At 57.2% G+C, this 7,251-nt stretch overlaps 1 protein-coding gene across 2 annotated transcripts in view; it reads right to left on the reverse strand.

Moving 5' to 3' along the window:
• GATA3 (GATA binding protein 3) overlaps positions 1–6,068 on the reverse strand; it is a 30,574-nt gene extending 24,506 nt beyond the window's left edge. The window contains exon 1 of one of the 2 annotated variants that reach the window (XM_005214126.5): positions 5,901–6,068. The gene's annotated coding sequence lies outside the window, so the exon portion shown is untranslated. The remainder of the gene's footprint in view (positions 1–5,900) is intronic. The other variant, XM_005214125.5, reaches the window with a different exon arrangement.
• Between the last annotated feature and the right edge of the window lie 1,183 nt (positions 6,069–7,251).

A 7,251-nucleotide genomic window follows, 5' to 3' on the forward strand; every position in this document is an offset into this window, starting at 1 on the left:
GGCTCCTGCAGAGCGCTAGGCCTCCCTCTCCAGAGCAAGGGGCTGGCCGAGGTCTGGATGCCTGGGACCCCTAGGGCGAGCATCCCGAAGCAGAGACGGCGACCGCGCGTCTACCGTCCATCCCCGGTCGCCCGGAACCGGTACCCGGGCTGAGCGTGGGGCGGCGGGAGCCGGTTGGCCTATCTGAAACGCCAGGCCTCGAGGCGGCTGCTTCAGGCGTCAAGTTGAGCGGGGTGTGTGTGCCCTCTTGGGGAAAGGGTAAGAAATGGAGCCTTCCTTTCTCTCCTCGGTCGGGGTAAGCTGGGACCCCCCCCCCCCCACCACCACCACACACACACACACTCCCAAACACATGCCCTCCAGCTGAGGTCCCTCCCACCCGCCCTCCTGGGAGCTCAGACGCTCTCATCGGATCCAAGTGGGGAACCCAATCCCGCAAAGGAGCCAGAGCCCGTAGCGTAGAGAGGAGGAGCGTGCCCCCCGCCCCAGGCTCACCCCTGGGGTCGCAGGACCCAGAGAGCGGAGATCCACGTGGCCAGCGTCACCCACCCGAGCCTGGCGACAGGCGCGCCCAGGCGAGCTCCGCGGGGCCGAGGTGTCTGGAGAGCGGCCCCGGGCGCCCGCGCGCGGCCCACTGAGGGTAACCAGAAAAGCCAGCCTCGGGGTCGAAGTCATAAAGTTACTAATCCTGTGCAGGGGGAGTAAGCGTGCCTCGGGCCGCCTGGGGCGGTCATTTGAGCGTGTTTACTTAAGGACTTTGCAAGCGGAGCGCGCGCGATATAGTCGGATTTCCAGCGAGGCAGCAAATATTTGCAAGCGAGAGAAAGAAGCGGAGCCCGGCCGCGCCGCTGCGTCCCTCCCCCCGAAGCCGCGGCGCCGGCTTGGGCGGACCCGGCCGCGCCGCTGAAGACAGAAATGAAGCCGGGAACCTGCGGGGCTGGGGGGCAGGGAGGGCGCAGAGCCACAGCAAAGGCCAAAAACTGCTGTGCGGCCCCTAGGCCCTGGCGAGCTGGGGCTGGGGGAGGAGAAGTCCCTTCCAGCTCGATCAATCTTCCTGGGCTGCGATCGGTCAATAAAAATGGTGTGAACCGACCGCGATCGTTGTGCGTCTGGGGAGGAAGTGGAGGCCAGAGGTGCCGAGGCTGGCGCCAGAGCCCCTCACCAGTCCCGTTCGCGCCCAGGCGGTCTGCAAGCCCCAGGCCGGTGGCCAGTTCGTCGCCGGGAGCCCAGCGCGGTCCGGCAAGGCCTTTAATTGGGTGTCTCCATTTTTATAGTGGCCATTGTTGGAGCAATTAGCGAGAGACAATAAGCGCCAAGAGGCGTTTAATTCGATTCCGTGCGCCGGCTGCGGCGCTCTGGAAGAAGTGGCTGGCCCTGGAGGGAAGATCTGGTTAAGTGCCGGCTCCCTGCCTTGCCAGTCTAGTCTTAGATGTGGGAGTTCTCCAGGGGCAAGTTGAAAGCGGAGTGAGAGCTTTCACCCTAGTCCTGGACTGGGAGGATCCCGTCCCGGGTCTCGCTAGCCCCGCGGGGCGCCCACGGAACCGCCGCGCCTACAGGCAGCACGCGTCCGGCTTGGGTCCCCGATTACCTGTTAGAGGGAGAAAAGCAAACAGGACAGGGACGTGGAAAACGGCCTCCTTCCTTCTTAGCCCTCGGACCCCCATCTCGATCACCCGAACCATCCCAGTTTCCTTCCCCATCGGGGGAGGAGGGGCAAAGGAGAGAACCCCCTCCTCGCGCGTACACACCTCGCTCTTCACCGAGCACGCCTCGCCACCCCCTTCCCTGCCTCTGCCCTCGGATTAGATTACCGTGGCCGAGCGAGGATTTCTACTGGATACGAGAATAGCACAGGTAAAGCTGTATAAACAGCTCGCCGGCTGCCGGGCGAGAGGGTTACGCGGGGGACACGGCTCAAGGCGCCACCGCCAGGCCCGGCTGCGCGAGCGAAACGGCGGGGGAGCCCGCTCGGGCGCCGCGTCCGAGACAGCGCAGGCTAAACACATATTACACGACATCTCTGCAGCTCTGCCGCCTCTCAAGCCCCCTTTCTCTTTCCCGCATGAACTGAAATGCAGAAAGTGGACAGTGGGGTCACAGGATGATGGAGAGAAGCAGGCGGTGGGCAGTGCTGACGGTGCTGTTCAAATGAAATACAGCTAGCCAGCAGGGACGCAGAATAAAGGGGATCCCAAAATAGACTGGCAAAGGAAAGATGCTAGAAGTAGAAGCAGCAAGGGGGAAACCCGCGAGAACGCAGGCGAAAAGCGCTCGCGGCTCGCGCATTGCTTCTCCCGGCTCCAACGCCCACCCGCCCAAGCCCAGGAAGCCCAGGAAAATTGAGCCAGCGCTTTGGGGATGGTATGTGGCTTAGATTTACTTTTTTTTTTTTTTTTTTCCCTCGCTTATTCATCTATCACCGTTTAAAACTCGAAGGAAACCCGCCTGGGCCAGAACGGGCTACCAGAGAAGTCCGAGAGGAGATAAGCCAGAAGATTACCCGCCCCCCCCAGAACCCGCCCCCAGCGCCAGGCCGGGCCCTCCAGCTTCGAGGGATCCTGGCCCTCCTTGTGAAGCTATGCTTTTCTCCCGGGTTGAGAAAAACCCTGATGGTAGCTAGATAAAAATTGGGTGGGTAGGGGTGTAGAGGAAAGGGGGGGAGGGGGAGGAGAGGGGATTTCTCTTTTCGAGTTTACCAGTGCACATGTCAGAGGGGTTGGCCGGGGGGGAGCCCCCGGGCTGGATGGGTGAGAAAGATTTCCCCTTGATGGGGTGGATCGAAAGGCCTGCGAGTCACCCTGCAGGAAGGGGGCACCTCCGACCTCTCCCTCCCTCCTGGCTTTAGGGGCCTAGAAGACAGGTGGAACCAAGAGAGAAGGGAAAGGATGGGGGGTGCTCCAGCAGGTCCCCGCGGTGTGTCCCCAGGCACAGGCCGCGTGTCCCACCCAGCAACACCAGTGACTTCCTAAAGCGGCCCGCAGCGCCTAAACCCAAGCTCTCACGATGTGGTGTCCTCGGGTCATGGCTGAAGCCTTCGAGACACCCAGGGAAGGGAGCAGCCGCCCCGCAGGCGAGGAAGGAGTCAGCATGAGGGATCCACCCACGTCAACTCCAGGCCCTCGCATTTGGGGGGCGCCGGCTCCATCTCCCTTCGCCTCCCAGTGTCCCCGCTCTGTCGCAGCTGCCTCACCGCCCCGCACCTTTAGAAGCCCGGGGCCAGCCCCGAACCCGGCGCTAGCCGTGGCCAACTCTCCTCCGACCACTTCATTTTGACATTTCAGGAAGAGGAGGGCTTTCTCCTGGGGCTGCTGTGTTTTTTACTTTTCTAGAGTTGCCAGAAAACTGGGATGTTGATGGCTGAACAATGACAGTGCGCTTTGAGGGCTGGGGACGTCATGACCCGGACAGGGAAATGGAGAAAGGTAATCTGTGCCGACCAGGAGTCAGCAGAGGCGAGCTTCTAAACGCACCAAGTGTCCGCGTCTTCCTTGGACACGCTAGAGACCTCCGGGTAAAATCTGGGGGGCTCCCCGGCTCTCAGGGGTTCACACTTCGCCCAGCCCCCGCCTCTCCCCTCCGGGCCCGGCTTGCGCTCGGCTCTCCGCTGCCTGCCACCTCGCGAACCTCAAGCAATTTGTTATATAAAACAAAACTGCAACCGCACACGTGTACCAGCACACCCGCAGCGACGGACACCCAGGGAGAACTCCGCTCCAGCGCCTTGGGCCACGTTTCTTTCTGGTCCTTCCAACAGCCGCATCCCTGCCACCACCTCTAGTCCCAGCTGCCCGAAGCAAAAAGGGAGATTCGGACTTCAAATCTGGGGCTCCCTTGGCCCGCTCCCTGCAGTGGGTAAAGCAATCTCTAGTTACTCCCACCATTAAGAAAAAGAGTTGATCAGAAATATTTGGTCCGCACACAAAGACGTACCACAAAAGGAATGCACTTTTCTGCGCGAAAGCCTTCGGACTAGGAGTCCACACCTGAACGCAGCCCAGAAATGGTTAGAGTAGCCTGCTGCGGGACAGTGCTGGGCCTTCGGACTCAGCCCCACGGCCTTCTCAGGACCTCCCGCGGTTCCCGGCTTGTACTGCCTTAACCTCGGAGAAAGCGGCTCTCAGCCACCCGGCTCCCTGCCGCATTCCCGACCTCTCTGGGTGGCCCTGCGCTGCTGGGGTCGCCTTAGAGAGGCTCCGCTGATGCGCCCTAGAGGCGCCCACTCCCCTTTCTTTACTGCGCCCCCGGACTCACCCACACCTCATATATCGTTGGCAAAAGGCAGGATGGCCACATCAAATAAAGCAAAAGGCAGCTTCCCAGTCTCCGGCTTTTGGCAGGAAAAGACCAACCCCAATTCTGATTCCCCAGGACTGGTGGGGATTCTAGTGTAGATGGGAGGATGCGCATGGAGGGGCGGGGTGCGGTGCGGGGCTTGTGTCCAGAGAGCCATTCAGCCAGATTCTCAGACCCCAGCTGACTTCTCCAGCTAGGAACCTGAGGCCTGGCGGGACAACGCTGAGGGCTGGGCCTCCTGCCTGGCCCCAGGAAATTGGTACAGGGGCCCCTAAGACCCTACACCCACCTGGGTCTTGATTTGTCTGCCCTGGGCGCTGAATCCCACCCCAGATTCAGATGGGCAGCAAACAATTCATTTCCTCAGGATCACACATTTTAAAGGTTTAATGGTGAGCCTACTCCCCATGACCAGCCATTTGGTCCAGCAAGCATCTCCTAACCAGGACCCTTCCTGGGTTGACTCTACCAGCCTGGCTGGTACCCCACTACCTCAAACCTGTCATGCAACCGACAGCCGCCCTCCCCGCACCTTTTCTGCCACAAGCACTAAGGGATGAAAGGGCTACAAATGTTACTTTATTATTATTTGTCCCTTTAAAGTTCCTCAACCCCCACCTAGAACCCCAGCACTGGAGTGAATGTGGGTGATGCAAGAAGACAAAAAGCACAGGGGAACTGGGAACCCAGCGGAGCGGAGATCCTGAAGGTTAGACTCCTTTCCATCCCTGCTCAGGACAGACTTACCCATGTCCACTTCCCAAGCACCCCACAGTGTCTGAGAGGAAAGAAAGGTGAATAAAAGCAACTCTTGTGCTTAGATACTCTCCTGTTCAGATACTTTCTGAGAATGCAACTTCCCTTGCATTGTAACGTTATCTGTCTTCACTGGGAACTGCTTCCCAATGAGTGACTTTTTGGAGGTCTGCTGGTCCAATGTCCCTGGAGAAAGTAGAATCCTAGTTCCCTCTGCCCCTGCCATTCCCCAGTTCCCTAGCACCCTCTCCCAGGCTTCGGTTTTCTCACCCACCTTAGGGTGCTTCTGGAATCAAAGGTGCCTGCCAGCCACTAGCTCCCCAGGGGATGTCAGATGCTCACACATCTGGGTTCCAACTTTCAACCCACAGCCACAGCTGTTTCTTTAATTGTATTCAGAGACAATGAGCCTAATCAGGCACTTGTGGGCAGAGGGAAATAAACATGAAATTGACACTCCACAGCCACCTTGGGGAGAAGGCTGAGCTGCTCATTCAGACTGGTTCTTTCCTCAACCCTCTGCCCTCCCTGAAGAGGAAAATATATCCAGCCCTTCCCGAGCCTTACCATCCTCTCCTATTTTTCTGTTTAATTTTTTCTCCACATGCCTAGTTCTACTGGCTCTTTCCTCCAAACATGGACAGGCACACATGCACACACCACACTCTCCCAAGGTCATTGCAGAAAGTCAAAGATTTCCAGGGACCAGAAAGAACAAGGACTGGGGTCTAGTTCATTTTCTTCAAGGGGCAGCTGTTCTTCTGGAGCGGAGACCGCCTGTTAATTCTCTCCACGTGAAGCAGGGAAAGCCCATGCAGAGCAAAAGACAGAAGATAGTGATATTCACTAACCTGGGTAGCTTGCTCTCGGCCGCCAGCTGTTTATTTTTTATTTTTTTATTTTTCCTGACTTGCTGGAGATCTGAAGGCAGAAATGACAGGCAGACCTGACCACTGTTGTCGCTGCCGCGGTCCTCGCCGCCCCAGCTGCTTACGGCATCTCACGCAGGCTTCCAGCGAGAACTAAAACCAGGGTGATGTGCATCCTTCCTAGGAACCCCCCTCCCCCGCCTCCTGCTCACTATAGAGAGCAGAGCTCTTCCGGGTTGCGAAGAGGGAAAGGGAGGGAGGGAGGGAGAGAGGCTGAGGGAGGAATGAATTTCACCCCCCTTCTGCAAACAGGCACGCTGCACATCAGGAGTAAGTGACACCGGCAGAGCTGGGGGAATGAGGAAAGACGGTTTGAAATGTGACCAGCCCCCTGGTGCCTACAAAGTCCACTGTCTCTGGCGGGGCTGGAATTAACACTGTAAATGTCACTAGTAGTGTTGACTGGGTCACCAGCAACCATAGATAGAAAAACTTTTCAAGAGTTTCCCTCCCACTTTGGAAGTGGAGACCCAGAGAAAGCATCTGGAGATAAACCTCATGGCCACATTTAGGCCATGGTCTCAACCTCCCAGACCCTCCCCCGCCACCCCTCCATCTGACTGTTCCACCACGCTCTGTATAGGCTGACGCTTCAAAAATGAATACAATCCACTTTCCACTACCTCTAGCCACAGCTGGCCAGTGAAAGTTAGGAAAAGCAGGAAGGTCAGTGACTTCACTCTGGGCTTGCTGGCTACAACTTAGCTCTTCATGGAGGCCATAAAAACACGTGAAGCAGCGACACTTGTGCACCCACTAAGTAAAAGTTTGGGGAGAGTCTCCCGAGGGGTCCCAACTCTTTCCAAAAAGACTTCTGGGAGAAATTAACCTTCTAGGAAAGTGAGACAAAGGAGCAAGAATCAGAGGTCACTCTGAAGATAAAATGTTAGAAGGAAAATGATCTTATTCGTCTACCACCAGAGGGAACAAGCTCCCGCCCTCAGCCTCAGGAGCCCCCCTCCTGTACCATCCCTACTTCTGCAGGGGAGGGGGTGGAGATCAAAATAATCCACAGAGGGAGTCTGCCATGAATAAAATTTCTGCAAGAGTAAAACGAAACTCCATAAACATTGGGGTAGAAAGGTCAGCGTCCATTTGTTTTGACAGGTAGAGTTTTCCCTTCACAATATTTATACAACAGGAATATGGAGACTGACTTTAAAAATAAATCAATCTTTGGGGAGAAATAAAAAAGAAAATGTGTCCACCGCTGGGCCAGGAAGTCAAGAAGTTTCTTGGGCTGGAACCAGTTCGGTAGGAGGGAGTGGCATGA

Source organism: Bos taurus, chromosome 13 (assembly GCF_002263795.3).
Source record: "Bos taurus isolate L1 Dominette 01449 registration number 42190680 breed Hereford chromosome 13, ARS-UCD2.0, whole genome shotgun sequence".
Classification (NCBI taxonomy): domain Eukaryota; kingdom Metazoa; phylum Chordata; class Mammalia; order Artiodactyla; family Bovidae; genus Bos; species Bos taurus.